Genomic DNA, 27,023 nt, shown 5'->3' with positions numbered 1-27,023 from the left:
ATTTTTGGATTTATGTAGGTTGGATGTCTCGAGGCCGACGGCACGTCGCATGCTAGGCCGTCTATCGGCGCTGCGACGTGTCCTTGGCTCTGAGATACCCACCCTTCTTTCTCTATCAAATCCGAATAATTGTATCAAACTCTAGGATTCCTATGAAACTTTCAAGATTCCTCACATTTATTATTTATTGTTTTATATTCTTATATTGATATTTTAATCTTGAAAATTAGTTTAATAATATTTTATTATAAAAAGTCATTTTATAAGTGTTGGCAATCAGATATCAAGTTTATATTTCACATAATGATATATCACACCAATTGGGACATCTGGGCCAAAAAACGCATGTGTCCCCAAAAAACGCATAAAAAACGCATGGAAACTGCAAGAGGGAGAAAAAAAGAAAAATTATTTTTTTTTTTTTTTTTTTTTTTCCTCAAATCAAGGCTGTATAGAATCATCCCTTGATTATGTGGGAGGATTCCCTTGCAAACTGGGAGTAGCATGAACAACAGGTGTCCGAGATTTGGGAAGCAATCAAAGGAATGGATAAAAATGGAGGCAGAGCAGGCAGACACTTGACCACTGAGGAAGGGAGAGTGAATCTACCCGTAACGCGTATGGTGAAACAAGTGATGTACCTGCATTGAAAAGCCTCCGATAATACTGTATGGCCATACAGAAGAAAATCTCTACAGTAAAGGATTAACTATTCTTATCGTCGAAAGCTGCACCAAAGGAAATTGCGGAACAGAGTGGCAACTCCTGCGATCTTTGGAACTCCTGCGAAATTTAAACCAGCTTGCTGTATGGAGCGACTGAATAAGCCGGCAAATATTTAAAGCTCCATTGAAGCAATAGGGGGACAGCAGACGCTAGACGGTAAGCCAAACATCGATTTAAAGTTTTTTCCAATCCAAAGCTCATATCGAGCTTAAAAGGATCAGCTATAAGAGACTTTTCACATTATCAGGATTCCTGTGGACACTTTATGAACATATTGCGCTCCCAGTGAATACACCTACAACATTTTCAGTGACATTCAGTTTCCCAAATTGGGATAGAGCGCTAGAAGATAATACCCCCTCTTCCCAAATAACAGCATATACTTGAAGTTTCTTGGTGTGATATATATTATTGAATTTATCGACACTATTGAGTCATATGAATATAGTGTTGATCATATCTACCACAATATGTGACTGTAATGTTGTATATTATTGCTACATTGTTCTTATAAATTTTATTACTTGTATTTTATGGGGATTTAATAAATATTTTCTGCACATGTCAATTTGGTTGCCAAGTGTATGAGTGCTCGCTCATTACTCTATTACTACATTTGCCTTTAAGAGAGGGTGGGGTGATTCCCTCTATATGAGCTTGCAGCACCATAGCTTAACTACTTGCTAGTGAGCCACCACAACCTACCACTATTTTTTAGTATGTAAACGGTGTATCTCACAATGGCATATGCAGCAAAGGCTGCAAAGTTATATTTTTTGCCCTAAATGGGTGGTTTTTTATTAGCAGAATAGAACAACAGAATCTAAACAGAATTTACTAACAGAATATGCCAGCAGTATATAACGCTTTAATTTCACACGTACAGATGCAGCAAGGGCTGTAAAATTGAGTATTTTGCCCAAAAAGGGTGTTTTTTAAAACCCAGAAAAATAAAACAGTATTTCTAGCTTAAATTGCACACTGACTAATGCGGCAGAGGCCCCAGATGCATGGGATTGCCAAAAATGGGTGTTTTTTCAAAGCCAGAAAATTATTGAATTATTTCAAGCTTGTTTTAACAATAACAGATGCAGCAAAGGTTGCAATATTAAGTATTTTGCCCTAAATGGGTGTTTTTTTAATAGCAGAATAGAACAACAGTATCTAAAGGGTGTATCTCACACGTACAGATGCAGACAAGGCCACAAATTAAGATTTTTGCCTAGAATGGGTGTTTATTTAATACCAGAATAGCACAGCAGTATATAAAGGGTGTCTCACAATGACAGATGCAGTAAAGGCTGCAAAATTAAGTTTTTTTGCCCTAAATGGGTGTTTTTTAAAACCCAGAAAATTATAGCTGTATTTCTAGCTTAAATTGCACATAGACTAATGCTGCAAAGGCACCAAATGTAGGATATTGCCAAAAATTGGTGTTTTTTTAAACTCAGATTATTGCAATATTTCAAGCTTGGATTTCAATGTCACAAAAGCACATATGCAGTGCTGGTGCACTGAGATTGCAAAAATGGCTGCCACCGCCCACCTGACTAACAAAGAGATAAAAGTTCTTATTCTCTGTCACTGGGCTCAGGGCAGGGTAAAAAGATTGTGCACTGCACCCACACAACTAAATCTATGTAGATCGCTGAGTTCAATTGCAGTTCTGATTAAAGTTTCTTCCTATTCTCTCCCGCACAGCAGCAGCATCCTCTCCCTACACTAGTAACAACAGAGTGATGTGCAGCGCTACTGGACTCCAACTTATGTAGAGGCTGGGTCAAATGTTGCACTGGCCAATCACAGCCATGCCATTAGTAGGCATGGCTGTGATGGCGTCTAAGGGCACAGAGTTAAACGCTTGCTGATTGGCTGATATGCAGCCTTTCAAAACTTTTACTGAAATGTTCGGGTTTGGGTCCGCGGTCCAAAAATCCAAAAGTTCGGTACGAACCCGAACTTTACAGTTCGGGTTCGCTCAATCCTAATTATGTACTAATAAAGATATATATTTATTATTATCCATCCGGATTGGCCGTTGTTTGGGTTACATATTAGGGGACTATTCGGATGACATTGGTTTCTCCCTACACGTATTGGTGTGTATGTATGGTGGAAGGCAAGACTTTAAAGATGGCACCCACTCAGCTTCTCTGTTTTACACAGCAGACACCCAGAGGTAATGTCCGTGATTGGTCGATAACCATTGCTCTTTTAGCACCCACTTATTTCAGTGGCCAGCCCCTCCCTCACTGCTTTGAGTGATATTGATGGTGCAGAGAGCCCCTGTGGGAGCAGGTGTAGAGGATGGGAGTTGTAGTGACCCTTATGATATGTTGCTGTGTCAAGTTGTCCTACCTCAGGCAGTTGGACCCTGTGGTTCGGTGCAGTGAAAGTATAGATTGAATAATGAGGCCAGAGTTAAACATAATAAATTCTCCTTTACTAAGTACAATGTAGAACTTGGAATACCGACAGTAGCAGCAGGATTTTAGTGCAATTCATCTATGGCACGAGCTGAGTAGATATGGTGGCAGGTTGGATGGTTGCAGTTCTACACTTAGAAGTTTCTTGTCTACTGGATGTTTGGTGGTGGGTGGCTTGGCTGTTGTCCCTCACCTTGCAGCAGTGTCTTTAGAGCTGTATCTCATCCGACCACTCTGCTGTCTGGAATCTCAAGACTTTTACTTGAGGCTGTAATCAGCTGTTGTCCCGGCAAAAGAGGAATATTTGGATCCTGAACTTCAATACAGTTCTTGGGAGTGGTTGCTCTAAGAGCTACTTCCCAATGTTGCAACTATCAAGACAGGACCTCTCTCATTCCTTATCATCCTAGCACGCCATATCTCTCTCTCTTTCTCAATCTCTCTCTCTATCTCTCTCTCTTATCAAGAGGGGTTGAACAGGGTGGTTAACCCTGTCACAGCCAGCCATCGCCAACCATTACCTGCCCTGCTGGATAAAATGCCATGGTACATGTGAAATATATAAAATTACACATAAAACCTTTAACGCGCAGCAATTCAAGAACACAATGGTAGTACCCCAGGTGTGGGGTACTACAGAAGCAGTGAGGGAGGGGCTAGACACAGAAATGAGTGGAGCTTCGGAGCAACAAGGTCAATGGTGATGCCCTCATTGTACCAAAATGCCTAATTTGCATATTAAGAAAAAGTATCATCATGGAGATGCTTATCAACAAAAGAGAAACAGTATTTTAATCAGATGAACCACAGCTATGTTGGATAGGGAGGTCGCAGGTGACATATTCCCTTTAATGAATGGTAATGGGTGCTTTCCTTCTTAAGGAAATAAAAAATAAAAAAAATGTTACAGGATCAGATTTCATTGTCTTTCACTGACTATAAACACAATTGTGCAAAGCAAAGAAAGTTCAACTTCACAAAATGTCATGGAAAGCAAGGTTTTCTGTAAAAAATAAAATAAAACATGTAGAGAAAAAGCCAAGAAAGATGGAGCCTAACCCCTTCTTTTTGACATAATATATTTTGCTATATGTTGTGTGGCTCTCCCCTTCATATACCATATAAATCAAAGCAGAAAACACCTCAAGTCAGTTGCTGTTTTACGCTTGCTTAGTGAAAGTCTAGGATCCTGAAGTAAGAATAGAGAAAGTGACAATGTCAGGAAGAGAACATTGGTATTTTAACTATAGCTCAAATAGCCCAGAAAAATAGAATAACTCAGTTCTGTACACAGGTGGTGAGACAGATTGTTAAGCACCAATAGCAGTTAGATTGAATGTGTGGTAAATTGTGAACAATCTTGTACATATACTCAGCTCAACCAAGTACACTGACAATGGCAACGAGCTAGCAGCTACAGTATCTAAGCTGTATGTGCACCTTAAAACTGGCCCACGGCATGTCCAAAGTCCTGACTTAGACTTAGTAGAGACACATAGCAGAAATTGAAACTGTTAATACAGAAATTTGTCTGAACTAATGTTTTTCTACAAAGATAGGGCTCATTAAGACGGCCGTATGTTTTGTCCCGCACCCGTTCCACATTTTAGTGGAATGGGTGTGGAACCATTCATTTCAATGGGGCCACAAAAGATGCGGACAGCACACCATGTGCTGTCCGCATCCGTTGTTCTCAGGGCCATCTTTAATATTGGACCCTCTGCAAGAATTTACTTGGGCCCCCTGGATCCCGCCTTCACACACTCTAGCATGCAATCACGCCCTCCATCACAACACACAACACACAGTGAATGGGTCCGCACCCGAGCCGCCAAAATGGCGGCTCGGATGCGGACCTAAACAACGGCTGTGTGCATGAGGCCTAAGCACATGCAGTCTCAGGAGTGGTCAACACCACACCCCTGCCTTGCAGCCTCACAGGAGTACAGGACCAGTATCTGCACACGTATGTATGGCATAATTGGGATGCACATCACACATGACATGACACAGGTCTTTACCAGGCTGCAGGCCAGCAGACACATTATTATTGCCACATGTGTCACATGCCACTACTGACTGTACAGCCATTCAGAGTTCAGACAGTTCACAGTTCCACTTCCTTCAGAAAAGCGAGCCTGCCGCGCACTCCAGCGACTTACAGATAGAGGCAGTGGCGTTGCAATGGCTGGGGTCACCCTTTGCTCAGGGGGGCCCTCATGGTGTGGTGTGGTGTGGTCATTTTTACTAAGGAATATAGTTTAACCGTTTATGTCCAAAGAGAAAAAAAGAAGTCACTAACTCAGCTCCAATCAGATATCTGCACATAGACCAAGAGTCTTGGTCTATGTGCAGATATCTGATTGGAGCTGACTTCTTATTTTCTCTTTTGCACATAAATGGTTAAACTATATTCCTTAGTGAAAATGACCAGTCCAGTCCACACCATGAGGGCCCCCCTGAGCAAAGATTAGTAAATGTGGCGGTGGTGGCCCCAGGCCACAGTTCAGCAGGAAACAGAGAGAACCCAACCCAACCCCTTATGTCTCCTGGGGCCGTCTGTCTCTATAATAATTCCCCACTAATTTATGAATGGATCTGAGGTTAATTATTAATTCGGTGACCTGACCGGTCTAAATTTCTAATATAAAATAAAGTCAATATGCATGCTTTTTGCTTTACCTACCTCCTCCCCTCCTGGTGCGGCAGTGGCAGGTCTGGCTGTGTAAGGTACTAAGGTGAGTGAGTCACTGGTGGTCTGGTCACGTGAGGCCGTGACTCACCACCCAATCCCTTTAGCTCCGGACCGGAGGCGGAGACTTAGTCCCTGCTGCTGGCTGCTCCGCCGTGGCGCCACTCACCAGGCTGCAGTGAATCACACCCCCTTTTACCACGTGACAGCGGGGCGCCGACATGCTTGCTAAGCAGCGCTTGTAAGTTGTTCTGAAGACTGCTGCTGCATAGTGAATGGGAGTCGCGAGCCAGGACTCGGGAAACGGAGCTCCCTTGGGCCCCCAGGAGCAACTGGGCCTGGGGCAGCTGCCCCTTTTGCCCTGCGGCAAAGACGGCCCTGGTTGTTCTGTTCCGCGGCACCGCAAAAAATATACAGTGACGGCCATGTGAGGTCAGCAAATTGCGGAACGCAAACGGGCCGGTATCCGTGTTTTGCAAATCTGCAATTTGCGGTCCGCAAAACACATACGGCCGTCTGAATAAGCCCAAAAGGCCCGAATTTTATAAAGCATATAAAGGTTTCTTAAAGCGGTTTAAATACAATAAGTACAAATTAATGACCTATCCTCAGGATAAGACATCAATATCAAATTGTTGGGAGTTCAACTCCCAAGACCGCCACTAGAGATGAGCGAATTTCTCAAAAATTCGATTCGGCCCGTTCGCCACATTTTCCGAAAAAAATTGGTTCGATCCGAATTTATTTGTGGCGAATCGCGTTAAAAAACGTCTATTTCCTGGCCTTTATAGTGGTGTAGAACACTGTGCCTTGCAGTAACACGCATAGGGAGTCTGCTTTGGTAGTGAAACAATACTGTGAGTTAGTATGACATGTAGATGACAGTCGTCGCTCTTAGAATCACTGCACACTTCACTTATTTGGGCAGCTGTCAAATATAGTTCTGAATATATTGAATGAGTGTCGTATTATATATATATCGGATCGGAATAGATCCAGGATGATATATCAAACCCATGATGGTGTCATTCATACTAAAAAGAGAGCATCTGGGATAATATTGTGGGCAATATCGAGAATAGAGGTGTCTATAGCCTTGGGTGTATTCTCTGCATACTCCTTCCGTCTTCCCTCCTACTCACTTTTCCCTTTCCTATAGTGCGTCTACCCAGTTGGGCAGACTGGACATGTTCATTTTTGATGTGGGTATATACACTCCCATTGACTTTTGAAACATAGATTTTGTCAATCCTAAATGTCAATAGGGAGATAACTAACCTGTGGAGCGCATATGCGTCCCAAAGATATATCTGGTACCTTAGTCCACCTCTGATATGTATCTATTTCCTATCTATGGAACGCAGGAGCGCTCCAGGAATACTGCTGATATGACACTTCCGGCCTATGGAATGCTCGGAGGTGACGCAGCTTCCGGTCTCTGGAGCGTTCAGTGGCGATATAACTTTAGGTCTGTGGAACGCATATTCGACATAACTTCCGGTCTGTGGAACGCATATGCGTTCCACAGCAGCATCCTTCCTCCATCTACAGTATACTATGAGGAATAAAGACGTATAGTTGTAGGTAAATAACGAACATGATCCACTTCTTTACATAATGCTGAGGAGATCAATGTAAACAAGCTGTGGCAATATGTGGATGATGCAATGGAGGGAGGAGGATCCTTTTGGATTGGGGGTGGGAGGGGGGTTGACCCAGATGGGAGGAGAGAGTATTTAAGGCACCAACTTGAACTCAGGAGTGAGACACCTGACATCCCAAAAGCCTGCATTTTGGCTTAAGTCTCCCAGAGGGTCCTGATTGAGGTGCATTGAGTGATAGTCTTTATCGTGAGACTTAAGCTACCGTAAGTATATATGATCCCCTGACGAACCGTTCTTGATCTTTACTGACTGGGGAAACGCTGCGTCGGGATTTTTGTTTGATTTTTATACCTACCAATATTTGTTGGTTTTGTCCTTTAGTGGGATACCTATTATGTATTCAGCAGGTTGATGTAGCCACGTATGCCCCCGCTTTTCAATTAAAGTAGGGCTTTACAGGGGTATACAAATCGGGTACGAGGACAGGGAACCCCTACCATTGAGGGGTGTCCCTGGGCTGAGGTATATGGAGGGACGCACCGTTCGTGCCCAGCACCGCCTTCTACTCCTCGGTGCCGCCTCTCTCTCTCTCTCTCTCCCTCCCTCCTCCCGCTTTGAGATCCCGCGCGAGCGCACGTGCTCAGCCTGATGCGCCGTTGCGGACTGCTGGCATCGGCTTCTTCTTGCACTGTGCGCACGCGCCGAAAAGGGGACACTGCTACAGGTTGCCGGAAAGGTTTACTGCAAGTAAACTAGAGATGGGAAGTTCGGATTTTTCACATGAATCGGTTCATTCGCTGAGCTGACAAGAAGCAAGTGAACCGAAGCTTAGGTTGCGCAATGCGCATGCACGGTTGCTTCCATTCACTTGCTGACTCGCTGAGTCGGCTCTTGGTCTGAGTCAGGAAGTTTATTCTTTAAAACCCTGTGTGTAATTATCTACCCCACTGTAGGAAAAAAACAAGCATCCAGGGGGGTGAATTTAACACTGGGGTAAATAATATAATTAAAATGGAGGGTTACATGTGTAAATGTATTTAAAAAAAAATACATCTCTCTCAATAGTTCTATAGCTACTGAATGAGACAGAAGGAGGGATGCCTTTAACATATATATCTCCTTGAGAAGCCAATTTGACCCTAAAGGGTTAATTCAACCTGTAATCTAAACTCTGTGTCCTGTCACTTCTCTTATCTCTCTGCTCTGCTATCAGTGAACCTTTCCGGGATATATTGTCTCACATGCGGGTGTCAGGGAGCCGCTATCTAATAGCGGGAGACTCCCTGAACGTCCGGGAGACTTAAGATCCCTGTGTTCGGGTTCTACGGGTTCGGCCGAACTTTTGAAAAAAGTTCGAAATTGGGACCAGAACTTGACCAGAACTTGACCCGAACTTGACCCCGAACCCCATTGAAGTCAATGGGGACCCAAACTTTTGAGCACTAAAATGGCTGTAAAAATGTCATGGAAAGGGCTAGAGGGCTGCAAATGGCATCAAAATGTGGTTAAGAGCATGGCAAGTGCTCTGCAAACAAAGGAGGTTGAGGAGGCGGTAGATGTGGCGGTGTAGGTGGAAGCGGCAGTGGAGGAGGAGGAGGTAGCCTACACTGCTTTTTGGTTTTAAATTTATTTTTATTTTTTTAAATTAGGGTACACCCCAAAACATTGGGAAATATAACCTGTGATAACCCCCTGCAGTCGTGCTAAACACACGTTCAGACAATACACTGGCTGCAGGGCAGGCCAGCACCTCCAAGGGGTAAAGGGCAAGCTCAGGCAATGTGCCCAATTTGGAGACCCAGAAGTTGCAGGGGCTGACCCCTGTCAGTCAGTTCGTGTAGGCGTGTGCAAACTTACTGCCCCAACATGTCGCACGTCCCCGTGATGTTCACGATCCAATTTAATATCTGCTTTATCAACTTTCGATGTTCTTTTCTGCACCTACCATGGTGATCACGGGTGGTTGAGGAATCAGGGTTCCACGCCGGAGAGGGAGCGTGAGAAAAAAAGAAAAAATTTAAGGGAGATAAATTTATAAAAAATAATTTGGATCGAGCGTAAATGTGGTAAAAGCTGTTAAATTGCAAATGTGGGACAAATTACAGATTAGCCAAGAGGAAAACAGGCCGGCACTCACCAATATTGCACGCTGCACGGAAGAGGAGCAACCTCCAATGGATAATGACAAATTGAGATCCAGCAGCCGTGTCTTTTGTAAGTAGATTTCTTTTTATTTCATCAAAAGAAAAGCCCTACAACCAGGACGCGTTTTGGCATACAAGCCTTTCTTAACAGGTACATCCAACTAAAGACATTACAAACTATAAATAGGTCAAATACCGCCCACAGTGACGTCTCCACCCTTTGGTGGGTGGTGTTTGAAAATTTATCAATCAACTGACAAAACAGAAACAAAGTGAAACAAAGTGACATCTGGCAAAGATTATTTCTACTTTATTGAAGAATCTAAACATCTTTTTCATCACAAGGCTGAGGTCTAAAGGGGATACATAAAAAGTATATTAAAAATTTGTGTATATATATATATATATATATATATATATTAGTGTATGACTTCATAATCTCTATTTAGGCCCCTCGGGTGCAATGTATCTAGGGTGTGTATCCAAAAGGCCTCTCGTTTAAGGAGAAGTCTTTTGATATCACCCCCTCTCCTTGGTCTCCTCACCTGCTCTAATACCTGAAATCGCAGTTGTGCAACACTATGTTTAAACTTTTCAAAATGATTTGGAACAGGTAACATCAGTTTCTTTGTCCTAATGTCAGATTTATGCTTACTGATCCGATCCCTCACCGCCTGCATTGTCTCACCCACATATAAAAGGCCACAAGGACATTTAATAAGATACACTACATTAGTGGAGTCACAGGTAAAAAAAACTTTTACTCCATAACTTTTACCTGTATGTGGATGATGAAAAGATGGACCCTTAATTATGTGGGAGCATTGTAGACAATGCAGGCAGGGGGATGTACCCATCCTAGGTGTGGAAATCCGCTGTTGTTTTAATATGGCCTTAGTACTACCCAAATCTGCATGGACTATCTTGTCACGGTAATTAAGATTCTTTTTATTACAGATAAGGGGTAAACTTTTGAACTCATCAACCTGAGGGTAAGCCTTGCCCAGCAGGTGCCAGTGTTTTCTCACCGTATTGTCGATACCCACAATAAATGGATGGAATTTGTGAATAAGAGCAATCCTGGACATCTTATCTCTATCCATTGGGACTCTTTCACCTATCTACCACTTCTCTAGCTCTCTTTAGAATCGTCTGCGGGTAACCCCTCTCTTGAAACCTCTCTGTCATATCTAACATTCTTTTATTTTGTAGAACTGGGTCAGAGACTATTCGCTTCACTCTTTGATATTGGGATCTAGGTATAGCTTTTTTGAGGGATAGTGGGTGAGCACTTTTAAAATGGAGTATGCTATTTCTCTCCGTATCTTTAAGATGAATATCTGTAAATAAACGACCCTCAGGGTCTTTTATGACCCTGGTGTCCAGGAAGCTCACCATATTGATATCAGAGGTAACAGTAAACTGCAGGCCATCAACAACGGTATTAAGATGAATCATAAAGTCTGATAGGGTCTCACGGGACCCCGCCCATATGCAAAAAATATCATCGACAAATCTTTTCCAGATAATTACATTCTTACAGTACAATTCGTTGTTGTATACGTGATTATTTTCAAATGCCGACATGAATATATTTGCATAGGGCGGGGCCACGTTCGACCCCATCGCGGTACCACGCTTCTGGAGGTAAAACGTATCCATGAATAAAAAATAATTTTCATAGAGGACAAGATGTAATAATTGTCGAAAAAATTCTTGTTCTAATGTTGTATAATCAGTTCCACTCAATATAGTTGAAACAGCTTCCAATCCTTCCTGGTGACCAATTGAAGTATATAGGCTAACAACATCAATAGTCACTAGGAGGCTATCTGGGGGAACCGGACCCAATTCAGCAATCATCCTAAGAAAGTGTGGAGTATCCCATAAAAATTATTTTGTGTTTTTTACCGAAGGGCTTAAAACCTTCTCTAGGATGACGGCTGGAGGGGATAGGATGGATCCCACTGAGGACACTATAGGGCGTCCAGGGGGGTCAATCAAAGTCTTGTGGACCTTTGGTAACATGTATAGAACTGGGGTCCTCGGGGTGTGATTTATTAAGAACTTACAAAGGTGTTGATCAATTACACCTAATGTCGAAAAATGTTCTACTATCCACTTAATTTTATTTTTTATTTTAAAGATGGGGTCTCCATTCAATGGTTGGTATGTGGACTGATCTGATAATTGTCGCATTACCTCATGAATATATTTGCTTTTATCCATTATTACTATGGAGCCCCCTTATCAGACGGTTTTATTACCAAATTTTTATCATCCATTAACGTTTTAATAGCTTTCTTTTCACTAGCTGTGACATTATGTGACAAGTGTAATTCACCCCTCTTTATTGAGTCTAACTGTTCCCGCACCTCCTTAGTGACTAACTGCACATAGGTTTCTACAGGGTGATGGGTCTTTGGTGGCATAAATGTAGATTTATTTTTCAAACCTAAGTCAGCTAGACGTAGGCCAGATTGTGTTTCCACACGCTCTATATTCCACTGCTCCCCGACAGGTCCAGAGAAATGAGCTTTAAGTCTGACTTTTCTGAAGAAATGTTGTAAATCGACATCCATTTGAAAGCTGTCGAATTCTGCTGTGGGGCAAAATGACAGGCCTCTCTGAAGAGCAGAGATTTGTTCAGAGTCCAGACACCGAGACGACAGGTCAATGACTAAAGATGGAGTCTTATCTGCGACCTGGTTTGTATTGTCTGGCTCTGCGTCGCCCCTGCTGTTCCGCCGGTGGTGCTTCCGCCCCGCTCGCCTCCTCCTCCTCCTCCACGCGGACGCCGGCCGCCTCTCCGGGAAAAAGTACGAGTATCGCGAGAGCCAACTGACTCGTTGCCGGAACTTGAGCTTTGAGACCCATATCTCGCAGGTTTTCTGTATCCAGGTTGCGGCCGAAATACAGCGTCCTGCCATCTATAGACGCGATTAAGGTAATAGTCCTCACTATCGCGCAGAAATTTTGATCTTTTCTTTTCCTCGGTTTCTTGTTTGTAAGTCGCGATCTGAATATCCACGGCTTCTTTTAGCTTCTTGAAGTCGTCCGAAGAAAGAGAATCGTGCAGCTGTTGTTCAGTGCTGGTCACTTGTTCTTTAATTTCAACAATCGCTTTCTGTATACGCTTAAAGGGCTTCTGTCACCCCACTCAACCGTTTTTTGTTTTTTTTGTTTACTAATAATCCCTATACTGCGAGCTCTGCATACATAAGCTAAATAATCATTTTGGTTCAGTAGAATTTGATAAAAAGCTATTTTTAAAATATGCAAATTACCTTGCTACCAGCAAGTAGGGCGGCTACTTGCTGGTAGCAGCCGCATCCTCCGATCCTAATGACGCCCCCTCCGCATTGTGATTGACAGGGCCAGGGAACGGAATCGTTCTCTGCTGGCCCTGCCTGTTTGCATTCAAAATCTGGCGCCTGCAGGCGCATTGAGGAGCGAGCGGCCGCCTCTCAGTGCGCCTGCGCAGATTGAAGATAGGTACGGCCGCAGGCGCCAGATATTGAATGCAATCTTCAATCTGCGCAGGCGCACTGAGAGGCGGCCGCTCGCTCCTCAATGCGCCTGCGCCGGGTGTAGATGTGACGTCATCGACGCAGGCGCATTGAGGATGGAGCGGCCGAGCGAGTGGCTGCCTCTCAGTGCGCCTGTGCAGATTGAAGATAGGTACGGCCGTGGCGCAGGCGCCAGATTTTGAATGCAAACAGGCAGGGCCAGCAGAGAACGATTCCGTTCCCTGGCCCTGTCAATCACAATGCGGAGGGGGCGTCATTAGGATCGGAGGATGCGGCGGCTACCAGCAAGTAGCCGACCTACTTGCTGGTAGCAAGGTAATTTGCATATTTTAAAAATAGCTTTTTATCAAATTCTACTGAACCAAAATGATTATTTAACTTATGTATGCAGAGCTCGCAGTATAGGGATTATTAGTAAAACAAAAAAAAAAAAGGTTTAGTGGGGTGACACAAGCCCTTTAATCGTCAGAAGTATGAGGTCATACGAACATTTATTTATGATGTGTTCAAAGTCCCTGCAGTATTCTGCGTCCTCAGAGAAAAAGGTCGGACGTAGGTGTACCCTTAGACCCCTCGGTATACTGTTGTTGATGGCCTGCAGTTTACTGTTACCTCTGATATAAATATGGTGAGCTTCCTGGACACCAGGGTCATAAAAGCCCCTGAGGGTCGTTTATTTACAGATATTCATCGTAAAGATATGGATAGAAATAGCATACTCCATTTTAAAAGTGCTCACCCACTATCCCTCAAAAAAGCTATACCTAGATCCCAATATCAAAGAGTGAAGCGAATAGTCTCTGACTCAGTTCTACAAAATAAAAGAATGTTAGAAATGACAGAGAGGTTTCAAGAGAGGGGTTACCCGCAGACGATTCTAAAGAGAGCTAGAGAAGGGGTAGTAGGTGAAAGAGTCCCAATGGATAGAGATAAGATGTCCAGGATTGCTCTTATTTAGTGTTGAGCGAACTTCTGTTTTAAGTTCAGCGTCTAAAGTTCGGCTTCCGGTTAGCGGAGGATCCCGATATGGATTCCGAATTCCGTTGTGGTCCGTGGTAGCGGAATCAATAATCGGCCATTATTGATTCCGCTACCACGGACCCCAACGGAATTCGGAATCCATATCGGGATTCTTCGCTAACCGGAATCTGAACTTTAGACGCCGAACTTAAAACAGAAGTTCGCTCAACACTACTCTTATTCACAAATTCCATCCATTTAATGTGGGTATTGACAATACGGTGAGAAAACACTGGCACCTGCTGGGCAAGGCTTACCCTCAGGTTGATGAGTTAAAAAGTTTACCCTTTATCTGTAATAAAAAGAATCTTAATTACCGTGACAAGATAGTCCATGCAGATTTGGGTAGTACTAAGGCCATATTAAAACAACAGCGGATTTCCACACCTAGGATGGGTACATCCCCCTGCCTGCATTGTCTACAATGCTCCCACATAATTAAGGGTCCATCTTTTCATCATCCACATACAGGTAAAAGTTATGGAGTAAAAGTTATTTTTTACCTGTGACTCCACTAATGTAGTGTATCTTATTAAATGTCCTTGTGGCCTTTTATATGTAGGTGAGACAATGCAGGCGGTGAGGGATCGGATCAGTAAGCATAAATCTGACATTAGGACAAAGAAACTGATGTTACCTGTTCCAAATCATTTTGAAAAGTTTAAACATAGTGTTGCACAACTGCGATTTCAGGTATTAGAGCAGGGGAGGAGACCAAGGAGAGGGGGTAATATCAAAAGACTTCTCCTTAAACGAGAGGCCTTTTGGATACACACCCTAGATACATTGCACCTGAGGGGCCTAAATAGAGATTATGAAGTCATACACTTGTGATGTTTCACATCTGCATATATATACACTCACCTAAAGAATTATTAGGAACACCATACTAATACGGTGTTGGACCCCCTTTATCCTTCAGAACTGCCTTAATTCTACGTGGCACTGATTCAACAAGGTGCTGATAGCATTCTTTAGAAATGTTGGCCCATATTGATAGGATAGCATCTTGCAGTTGATGAAGAATTGAGGGATGCACATCCAGGGCACGAAGCTCCCGTTCCACCACATCCCAAAGATGCTCTATTGGGTTGAGATCTGGTGACTGTGGGGGCCATTTTAGTACAGTGAACTCATTGTCATGTTCAAGAAACCAATTTGAAATGATTCAAGCTTTGTGACATGGTGCATTATCCTGCTGGAAGTAGCCATCAGAGGATGCATACATGTTCTCATTCTGTTTACGCCAAATTTGGACTCTACCATTTGAATGTCTCAACAGAAATCGAGACTCATCAGACCAGGCAACATTTTTCCAGTCTTCAACAGTCCAATTTTGGTGAGCTTGTGCAAATTGTAGCCTCTTTTTCCTATTTGTAGTGGAGATGAGTGGTACCCGGTGGGGTCTTCTGCTGTTGTAGCCCATCCGCCTCAAGGTTGTGCGTGTTGTGGCTTCACAAATGCTTTGCTGCATACCTCGGTTGTAACGAGTGGTTATTTCAGTCAACGTTGCTCTTCTATCAGCTTGAATCAGTCTGCCCATTCTCCTCTGACCTCTAGCATCCACAAGGCATTTTTGCCCACAGGACTGCCGCATACTGGATGTTTTTCCCTTTTCACACCATTCTTTGTAAACCCTAGAAATGGTTGTGCGTGAAAATCCCAGTAACTGAGCAGATTGTGAAATACTCAGACCGGCCCGTCTGGCATCAACTACCATGCCACGCTCAAAATTGCTTAAATCACCTTTCTTTCCCATTCTGACATTCAGTTTGGAGTTCAGGAGATTGTCTTGACCAGGACCACCCCCCTAAATGCATTGAAGCAACTGCCATGTGATTGGTTGACTAGATAATTGCATTAATGAGAAAGGGAACAGGTGTTCCTAATAATTCTTTAGGTGAGTGTGTGTGTATATATATATATATATATATATACAAATGTTTAATATACTTTTTATGTATCCCTTTTAGACCTCAGCCTTGTGATGAAAAAGATGTTTAGATTCTTCAATAAGGTAGAAATAATCTCTGCCAGATGTCACTTTGTTTCACTTTGTTTCTGTTTTGTCAGTTGATTGATACATTTTCAAACACCACCCACCAAAGGGTGGAGACATCACTGTGGGCGGTATTTGACCTATATATAGTTTGTAATGTCTTTAGTTGGATGTACCTGTTGAGAAAGGCTTGTGTGCCGAAACGCGTCCTGGTTGTAGGGCTTTTCTTTTGATGAAATAAAAAGAAATCTACTTACAAAAGACACGGCTGCTGGGATTCAATTGGACAAATTACAGAAGCCTAAATGTGGGCCAGAAGAGTAAAGCGGAATTATGGGAAAAATTAGTGAGGTTAAAATTTTGGACAAATTACAAAAGCCCAAATGTGGGCCAGAAGAGTAAAGCGGAATTATGGGAAAAATTTGTGAGATTAAAATTTTGGACAAATTACAGAAGCCCAAATATGGGCCAAAAGAGTAAAGCGGAAATGTGGGACAAAGTATTGAAGCGCAAATGTGGCATAAATTACAGAAGCCCAAATGTGGGCCAAAAGAGTAAAGCGGAAATGTGGGACAAATTATTTAAGCGCAAATGTGGTACAATTTGTTAAAGTTTAAGCATTGAATCAAAGGAGGTGGCGCGCATCATTTAAAGAAGAATTTCTGAAATTTTATTCCCTGTCACCTATTCAGAGCAGGGTTTTATTCACATCTAAAATTGTTTATTGTCACCCGAAAATGTTGAAGAAAAATTATTGAAATTTATTAAGCTGTCAACTAGGTAGAGGAGGGGTATATTACACACAAAAATTGGTGAATTTCAAAGTAGTGAAATGACATAAAATAAAATACGTACAAATAAAAATAAATAAATTGGATTTATGAGGCGGAGTTCCATATGGAGTAGGAGTTTGAGGAGGCAGTGGACGTAGCGGTGTAGGTGGAAGCGGCAGCGGAGGAGTACGAGGTAGACAACACTGGTTTTTGGTTTTAATTTTTTTTTTTAATTAGGGTACACTCCAAAAAGAGTGTGAAATATCCAAAATACAAGAATGAGCAATTGCGCTGCAGTATAACAATGGCTGGTTAAGGCCGGTATACATGTCTATTCTGCACAGGGTACAAACAAGTCCTGTGGGATCCATGCCTGGTTCATTTTAATGAACGTGAGCTTGTCCACATTGGCTGTGGACAGGCGGCTGTGCTTGTCTGTGATGACACCCCCTGCCGTGCTAAACACATGTTCAGAAAATACACTGGCCGCAGGACAGGCCAGCACCTCCAAGGCATAAAGGGCAAGCTCAGGCCATGTGCCCAATTTGGAATTAAGGACGGCCCCAGTGATGGCCATGAGCTGGTCTGGGTGCCACCCTGCTGTAAACATGGTTCCTCCTCATCCTCCACCTCGTCATCCTCCAGAACTGTGCCCTGGCTGGACAATTGTGTACCTGGCGTTTGTGGGTGCAGGAACCCACCCTCGTAGCCACTTGGGAATGACTGGTTGGAAACCCTACGAAATGATCCCTCTTCCTCCTCCTCCTCCTGTGCTACATCCTCTTCCATCATCGCCAGCAGCATTTTTTCAAGGAGGCATAGAAGTGGGATAGTTACGCTGAGAATGGCGTTATCGGCACTGGTCATGTTGGTGGAGTACTCGAAACAGCGCATTGCGCAACAAGGAACACAGGTCTCGCATGGAGGCCCAGTCATTGGTGATGAAGTGGTGCTGTTCCGCCGAGCGACTCACCCGTGCGTGCTGCAGCTGAAACTCCACTATCGCCTGATGCTGCTCGCACAGTCTGGCCAGCATGTGCAAAGTGGAGTTCCACCTTGTGGGCACGTCGCATATGAGGCAGGGAGCGGGAAGGCAGAAGTTACGCTGCAGCGCTGACAGGTGAGCAGCAGCAGGGTGAGAACGCCAAAAGCGCGCACAGATGGCCCGCACTTTATGCAGCAGCTCTGACATATCGGGGTAATTTTTAAGGAATCTCTGCACCACCAAATTCAGCACATGCACCAGGCAAGGGATGTGCGTCAAACCGGCTAGTCCCAGAGCTGCTACGAGATTTTGCCCATTATCGCACACTACCAGCCCGGGCTTGAGGCTCACTGGCACCAACCACTCATCGGTTTGTTGTTCAAGGCCCGCCCACAGCTCCTGCGTGGTGTGGGGTTTGTCCCCCAAACAGATACATTTTAAAACTGCCTGCTGTCGTTTACCCCTGGCTGTGCTGAAGTTGGTGGTGAAGGTGTTAGGCTGACCGGATGAGGAGCTGGTAGAGGATGAGGAAGCAGAGTAGGAGGAGGAAGCAACAGGAGGCAAACTGAAGCGCCCTGCAATCCTCGGTGGTGGAAGGACATGCTCCAAACTGCTATCCACCTCAGGCCCAGCCGCCACTGCATTTTCCCAGTGTGCTGTTATGGAGATATAACGTCCCTGACCGTGCTTACTGGTCCACGTATCGGTAGTGAGGTGCACCTTGCCACAGATGTCATTGCGCAGTGCACACCTGATTTTGTTCCCTACTTGGTTGGGCAGGGAAGGGATGGCTCGCCTGGAAAAGTAGTGGCGGCTGGGCAAGATGTACTGTGGGACAGCCACCGCCATAAGGCCTTTAAAGCTATCCGTCTCCACCAGACGGAATGACAGCATTTCACAGGCCAGTAATTTAGAAATGCTGGCATTCAGGGCTAGTGATCGTGGGTGGGTAGGGGGGTACTTCCTCTTCCTCTCCAGCTTTTGGGAGATGGAGAGCTGAACGCTTCCATGGGACATTGTGGAGATGCTTGGTGACCCAGGTGGTGGTGTTGCTGGAAGATCCTATGTTTGCGTGGTGGCAGGTGGCACTGTCACTCAAGAGGTGGATGAAGAGGCCGAGACTGCATCAGAAGAGGAAGCAGGAGGAGCCAGAGACCTTTCTTGGTTTTTGAGGTGTCTACTCCACTGCAGCTCATGCTTTGCACTTAAATGCCTGGTCATGCAGGTTGTGCTCAGGTTGAGAACATTTATGCCTCGCTTCAGGCTCTGATTGCACAGCATGCAAACCACTCGTGTCTTGTCGTCAGCACATTGTCTGAAGAACTTGTAGTGTCCCACTAGGTAAATGTGGTCACTACACAAGGGTCAATTGGGCCACGTTGTTCTCCACCTCTTGTGTAACAGGGCCATTGTATTTTATATGTCCTTTTAATGTATATTTTCATGTTATTTAATGTTATCTCCAGTTTACCAGGCCTGTAGTGGTGTAATTCCTCCTCCTAGACACTAGAAGGAGCTAGGTGGCCCCTAGTATATATAGCCAGGTCTAGACCAGAGAGGGAGTTCAGTCAGAGTTGTGGATTCCTAAAGTCAGTGGGCACCCTAGGCAGAGGGTAGCTGGGATCCAGCCTCTGATCTCTGATATGCAGCTAGATAGCCCAGGCTTCTAGTTGCAAGCAGGAGAAGAGCCTGCCTCCTGAGAAACAAGTTCCCATAACAGAGCAAAGCAGAGCCAGTGTTCCAGCCAGACAAGAGAGCTGAAGGGCAGAAGGATTTTATAGGAAAGCAAGGATATATACCTGAGGAAGTTTCCCTAACCAAGGATAAAACCAACAATAGGGCGTACGGGCCTTGGGATTAAGACAGACAGGATTTCTGAGGAAAAGTGCAGCCTGATCTGTAAGTGTGTTAACCCTCTGAGTATCTTGCAAGAACATTGTGCCTGCCATTTGTATAAGCCTGCTTGTGACTGCTGCTGACATATGGAACTGAACAAAAGACTGTAAATAGTTTATGGTTTCCAGTAAAAGTAAGTTTTGGTTCACCACAACATCGTGTTCCTCAATTATTCCTATTATAAATCGGTCTGCCACTGTTACCGTCACTGGCGTCACGAACTTAAAGAGATCTTGCCACCGACACATTAAACCTGCAACACCCAGGGCACCTCATCTACCATCGGCCTGGTCCCTATACACAGAGAGTGCCCCAGAGGATCCATGTGCCAGCCTCTCCATCACTGCTGTACGCCTGCCCAGGGTCTTTCATAAAACTGTGAGTAACTAAGAGCAACCCTCGTTTGCCTATTAACCGTGACCTCACCATCGCAATACCCTGCAGGGCTGCGTACTGCAAACTGCCACGCCAGCGAACTCCTTGGAGCTGGCTTTGGTGTGCTCGGTCCCTTGCTGCATTGGGCAGTAGCAGGCGTACTGTCTAAGGGACGGCCGCTCCGCTTTTGCACCCTGCTCCCTCTTCTGCTGTGCTGGTGGCTCTGTGCGACCACCGCCTCTTCCTCCGAACTACATAGGTCACTCGCATGACCTTGATTCCATGTGGGGTCGAGGACCTCATCGTCCTCCACATCATCTTCCACCCAGTCTTTACCCCTGCCCTCCTTGGTGTTCGTTTAATAACTGAATATGACAGCAGTATATAACCCTGGAATTTCAAACGTGCTGATGCTGCAAGGCCTGAAAAATTGTGTATTTAGCACAAAAAAAGGTGTTTTATTAACAAAAGAATCAAACCCCTGTACTTAAAGGGTGTTTCTCACACGCCCTGAACCAGACTAGGCCTTCTTTTTGTTTGCCCAAAATGGCTGTATTTCAAATACCTGAATAGAACCCCTGTATATACAGGGTGTATCTCACACGCCCTGATCCACAATAGGCCGCAATTAAATTTATTTGCCCAAAATGGCTGTATTTCAAATACCTGAATAGAAGCCCTGTATTTAAAGGGTGTATCTCACACGCCCTGACCCACACTAGGACGCTATCAAAGAATTGTGCCCAAAATGGCTTTATTTAAAAAAAACTGAATAGAAAGACAGTATGTAAAGGCTTTATCTCACAATGACATCTGCAGCAAAGGCTGCCAACAATTTTTTTTTTTTTGTTTAATAACTGAATTTGACAGCAGTATATACGGTAACCCTGGAATTTCACAAGTGCTGATGCTGCAAGGCCAGAAAAATAGTGGAATCTGGCAAAAAAGCTGTATATATTAAACTTGAATTTAACACTTACAGATCTGGAAAATAGTGTTTTTTGGCAAAAAAATTGTGTTTTTAAAAACCCAGAAAATTATGGCTGTATTTCTAACTTAAATTGCACACTGACTAAGCCTGCAAATGCAACAGATGTTGTAAATTGCCCAAGAAATTTTGATTTTTTTTTTTTACAAACAGATTATTTGTGCTGTTTTTAAAGCTTGGATTTCAATGTCCCAAAAGCTCAAATGCAGTGCTGGTGCACTGAGCTTGCATAAAATGGCCGCCGCCGCCACCCACCTAACTGACTTATAAAAGTAATTTTTTCTCGGTCACTGGGCTCAGGGCAGGATAAAAAAATTGTGCCCTGCACCCACACAACAAAATGTATGTAGATCGCTGAGTTAGATTCATGTTTTGAGCAAAGATTCTCTCCTGTTCTCTCCCTGAAATCACCAGCAGCATCCTCTCCCTATACTAAGCACAGCAGAGTGACGTGCAGCGCTACGTGACTCCAGCTTATATAGAGGCTGGGTCACATGCTACAGTGGCCAATCACAGCCATGCCATTAGTAGGCATGGCTTTGATGGCTTCTAAGGGCACAGAGTTAAACGCTTGTTGATTGGCTGCTCTGCAGCCTTTCAAAAAGCGCCAAGAAAGCGCCGAACCCGAACTTTTACTGAAATGTTCGGGTCCGGGGTCCAAAAATCCTAAAGTTTGGTACGAACCCGAACTTTACAGTTCGGGTTTGCTCAACCCTAGTTCTAACCAAAAATAATATCATTCTTAAAACAAAATGCTAAATAAAATGTCTACTGAGGGGTTAAAAAAAAAAACTCACCTCATCCACTTGATCGCACAGCCGGTATCTTCTTTTCTTCAGGACCTGCAAAAGGACCTGCGGTGACATCACCACGCTAACCACGTGGTGAGCGCAGTGACATCACCGCAGCACCTTCTATATTCATTCAGCAGGACCTGCGGTGACATCACGGCGCTCACCATAACGCTTGAATTTCACGCGCACAGCCGATAAATATCTCGGTCAAATGCCAACTTTGTATAAAAAAAATGGGAAAAGTTGTCTTTTGCCAAGATATTTCTCTCACCCAGCATGGGTATATGTAAAAAGACACCCCAAAACACATTGCCCAACTTCTCCTGAGTACGGGGATACCAGATGTGTGACACTTTTTTGCAGCCTAGGTGGGCAAAGGGGCCCACATTCCAAAGAGCACCTTTCAGATTTCACCGGCCATTTTTTGCAGATTTTGATTTCAAACCACTTCTCACGCATTCGGCCCCTAAAATGCCAGGGCAGTATAACTACCCCACAAGTGACCCCATTTTGGAAAGAAGACACCCCAAGGTATTTCGTGATGGGCATAGTGAGTTCATGGAAGTTTTTATTTTTTGTCACAAGTTAGTGGAATATGAGACTTTGTAAGAAAAAAAATAAAAGAAAAAAAATCATCATTTTCCACTAACTTGTGACAAAAAATAAAAAATTCTAGGAACTCGCCATGCCCCTCACGGAATACCTTGTGGTGTCGTCTTTCCAAAATAGGGTCACTTGTGGGGTAGTTATATTGCCCTGGCATTCTAGGGGCCCTAATGTGTGGTAAGTAGGTAAATGACCTGTGAAATCCGAAAGGTGCTCTTTGGAATGTGGGCCCCTTTGCCCACCTAGGCTGCAAAAAAGTGTCACACATGTGGTATCGCCGTATTCAGGAGAAGTTGGGCAATGTGTTTTGGGGTATCTTTTTACATATACCCATGCTGGGTGAGATAAATATCTCGGCAAAAGACAACTTTTCCCATTTTTTATACAAAGCTGGCATTTGAGCAAGATATTTATCTCACCCAGCATGGGTATATGTAAAATGACACCCCAAAACACATTGCCCAACTTCTCCTGAGTACGGCGATACCAGATGTGTGACACTTTTTTGCAGCCTAGATGCGCAAAGGGGCCCACATTCCTTTTATGAGGGCATTTTTAGACATTTGGATCCCAGACTTCTTCTCACGCTCTAGGGCACCTAAAATGCCAGGGCAGTATAAATACCCCACATGTGACCCCATTTTGGAAATAAGACACCCCAAGGTATTCAATGAGGGGCATGGCGAGTTCATAGAAATTTTTTTTTTTTGGCACAAGTTAGCGGAAATTGATTTTTTATTTTTTTCTCTCAAAAAGTCTCCCTTTCCGCTAACTTGGGACAAAAATTTCAATCTTTCATGGACTCAATATGCCCCTCAGAGAATACCTTGGGGTGTCTTCTTTCCAAAATGGGGTCACATGTGGGGTATTTATACTGCCCTGGCATTCTAGGGGCCCTAAAGAGTGAGAAGAAGTCTGGAATATAAATGTCTAAAATTTTTTACGCATTTGGATGCCGTGAGGGGTATGGGGAGTTCATGTGAGATTTTATTTTTTGACACAAGTTAGTGGAATATGAGACTTTGTAAGAAAAAAATAATAATTTCCGCTAACTTGGGCCAAAAAAATGTCTGAATGGAGCCTTACAGGGGGGTGATCAAAGACAGGGGGGTGATCAATGACAGGGGGGTGATCAGGGAGTCTATATGGGGTGATCACCCCCCTGTCATTGATCACCCCCCTATAAGGCTCCATTCAGATGTCCGTATGTGTTTTGCGGATCCGATCCATGTATCCGTGGATCCGTAAAAAACATATGGACATCTGAATGCAGCCTTACAGGGGGGTGATCAATGACAGGGGGGTGATCAGGGAGTATATATGGGGTGATCACCCCCCTGTCATTGATCACCCCCCTGTAAGGCTCCATTCAGACGTCCGTATGTGTTTTGCGGATCCGATCCATGTATCAGTAGATCCGTAAAAATCATACGGACGTCTGAATGCAGCCTTACAGGGGGGTGATCAATGACAGGGGGGTGATCAATGACAGGGGGGTGATCAGGGAGTCTATATGGGGTGATCACCCCCCTGTAAGGCTTCATTCAGACGTCTTTATGTGTTTTGCGGATCCGATCCATGTATCCGTGGATCCGTAAAAAACATACGGACATCTGAATGCAGCCTTACAGGGGGGTGATCAATGACAGGGGGGTGATCAATGACAGGGGGGTGATCAGGGAGTCTATATGGGGTGATCACCCCCTGTCATTGATCACCCCCCTGTAAGGCTCCATTCAGACGTCCGGATGTGTTTTGCGGATCCAATCCATGTATCAGTGGATCCGTAAAAATCATACGGACGTCTCAATGGAGCCTTACAAGGGGGTGATCAATGACAGGGGGTGATCAGGGAGTCTATATGGGGTGATCACCCCCCCTGTAAGTCTTCATTCAGACGTCTGTATGTGTTTTGCGGATCCGATCCATGTATCCGTGGATCCATAAAAAACATACGGACATCTGAATGCAGCCTTACAGGCGGGTGATCAATGACAGGGGGGTGATCAATGACAGGGGGTGATTAGGGAGTCTATATGGGGTGATCAGGGGTTAATTAGGGGTTAATAAGTGACAGGGGGGATTTAGTGTAGTGTGGTAATTGGTGCAACGTTACAGAGCTGCCTGTGTCCTCTGGTGGTCGATCCAAACAAAAGGGACCACCAGAGGACCAGGTAGCAGGTATATTAGACGCTGTTATCAAAACAGCGTCAAATATACCTGTTAGGGGTTAAAAAAATCGCATCTCCAGCCTGCCAGCGAACGATCGCCGCTAGCAGGCTGGAGATCCACTCGCTTGCCTTCCGATCCTGTGAACGCGCGCGCCTGTGTGCGCGCGTTCACAGGAAATCTCGCGTCTCACGAGATGACGCATATACGCGTGACTGTGCGCAGGGCTATCGCCTCCGGAACGCGATCCTGCGATCTTAGGCGGTCCGGAGGCGGTTAAAACCCAGAAAATTATAGCTGTATTTCTAGCTTAAATTGCACACTGGCTAATGCTGCAAAGGCACCAGATGTAGGATATTGCCAAAAATTGGTGTTTTTTTTTTTTACCCAGATTATTATTGCAGTATTTCAAGCTTGGATTTCAATGTCACAAAAGCACATATGCAGTTCTGGTGCACTGAGATTGCAAAAATGGCTGACCTATCTAATAGACGGATAAAAGTTATTTTTCTCTGTCACTGGGCTCAGGGCAGGGTAAAAAGATTGTGCACTGCACCCACACAACTAAATCTATGTAGATCGCTGAGTTCAATTGCAGTTCTGATTAAAGTTTCTTTCCTATTCTCTCCCTCACAGCAGCAGCATCCTATCCCTACACTAGTAACAGCAGAGTGACGTGCCGCACTACGTGACTCCAGCTTATATAGAGGCTGGGTCAAATGCTGCACTGGCCAATCACAGCCATGCCATTAGTAGGCATGGCTGTGATGGCTTCTAAGGGCACAGAGTTAAACGTTTGCTGATTGGCTGCTATGCAGCCTTTCAAAACATTTACTGAAATGTTCGGGTCCGGGGTCCAAAAATCCTAAAGTTCGGTACGAACCCGAACTTTACAGTTCGGGTTCGCTCAACCCTAATTATGTACTAATAAAGATATATATTTATTATCCATCCGGATTGGTCGTTGTTTGTGTTACATATTAGGGGACTATCCGGATGACATTGGTTTCTCCCTACACGTATTGGTGTGTATGTATGTATGGCGGAACGCAAGACTTTAAAGATGGCTGCTACGACCAGAGGATATGGATCATCTGTGTCAGCTGATAGAGGACTGGGAATTAGTCCAGCATTGCTGACTGCTGACTCTCAGAGTCAGGACCCTGGTGTCTGCACCAGTTACCCAGAATGCAGCTACCTGCAGTAGTGGGAACAGAGTCCAACAAAGGCAGAATAAAGGAACAGATGGTCTTTACTGGCAGACAGTATTCAAAAGTCACTTGACAGATACAGGCAACACAAAGTTCAGAGCAATATAGTGTGCAGATATAAGCAGGGCCGATGCAAGGATTTTTGCCGCCCTAGGCAAGATAAAAATTGCCGCCGCCCCCCCCTTATCAGATGATCTGCCCATATCATGACATCACATATGTTCCACCCCTTTCTCAGCATTTAAATTGAAAATAACTGCTATGTTTCCCTTATGGTTAATCAAGCTTCTTGTAGCTGACAGCCGCTAGAGGTGTTTCCGCGATTCTCTCTGTGAAAATTACAGTGGGAAGATGCGGAACATAGTTTCGAATGCGTGCGCATGCGCATTCTCATCTGAGAGGAGGATCGGGGAGAAGAGTTCCCAGTGCCGGCGCTGGAGAAAGGTAAGTGGTTGAAGGGGTTTTAACCCAGTGGGAGGAGGACACGAGGGTGCCCCACTCCTAACAACTATATAGTGCCAGGACAATTAGTTTGTTTTTCTGGCACTATAGTGCTCCTTTACCACCAGTACTGCACAGTGTCTTTTCTCTGCAGGAACAGGCTATAGACACCAGTACCATTACATTTAACTGTAGTGGTTCTGGGACTATTGTGTCCTTTTAATGTGAGGTAAATTAGTTTCCAATGTAGTATTAATAACTAAACAATTAAATAATAAACATATTGCATTGTCTACTTACCACCAGGACAATAAGATGATCTGGTCTCTGGCTGCAGTCTGGCTCTTGGTCTGGCTCTGGGGACTCCCTTGTCATTCTCTTCTCCCCCCCCCCTCCCTTGTCACTCTCTTCTCCCCCCCCTCCCTAGTCAGACAGTGCAGAGGTCTATATAATCCAGTTGATCCAATAAACAGACGGAAGGCAGATGCGTAGTCAAAAAAAGCAGAGGTCAGAATCCAGGAAATCCAATAAACAGACACAGTGGGCCGCTTCAGCGGGAGTCAAGAGGTACAACAACCACGCTTGGGCACTTCATAATGAGTGAAGCTGCCTTAAATATAAATAGTCCCACCTCCGGGAGGGGA

Source organism: Bufo bufo, chromosome 4 (assembly GCF_905171765.1).
Source record: "Bufo bufo chromosome 4, aBufBuf1.1, whole genome shotgun sequence".
Classification (NCBI taxonomy): domain Eukaryota; kingdom Metazoa; phylum Chordata; class Amphibia; order Anura; family Bufonidae; genus Bufo; species Bufo bufo.
The sequence above is the reverse complement of the archived record's forward strand: the minus strand, read 5'-3'. Positions refer to the sequence as shown.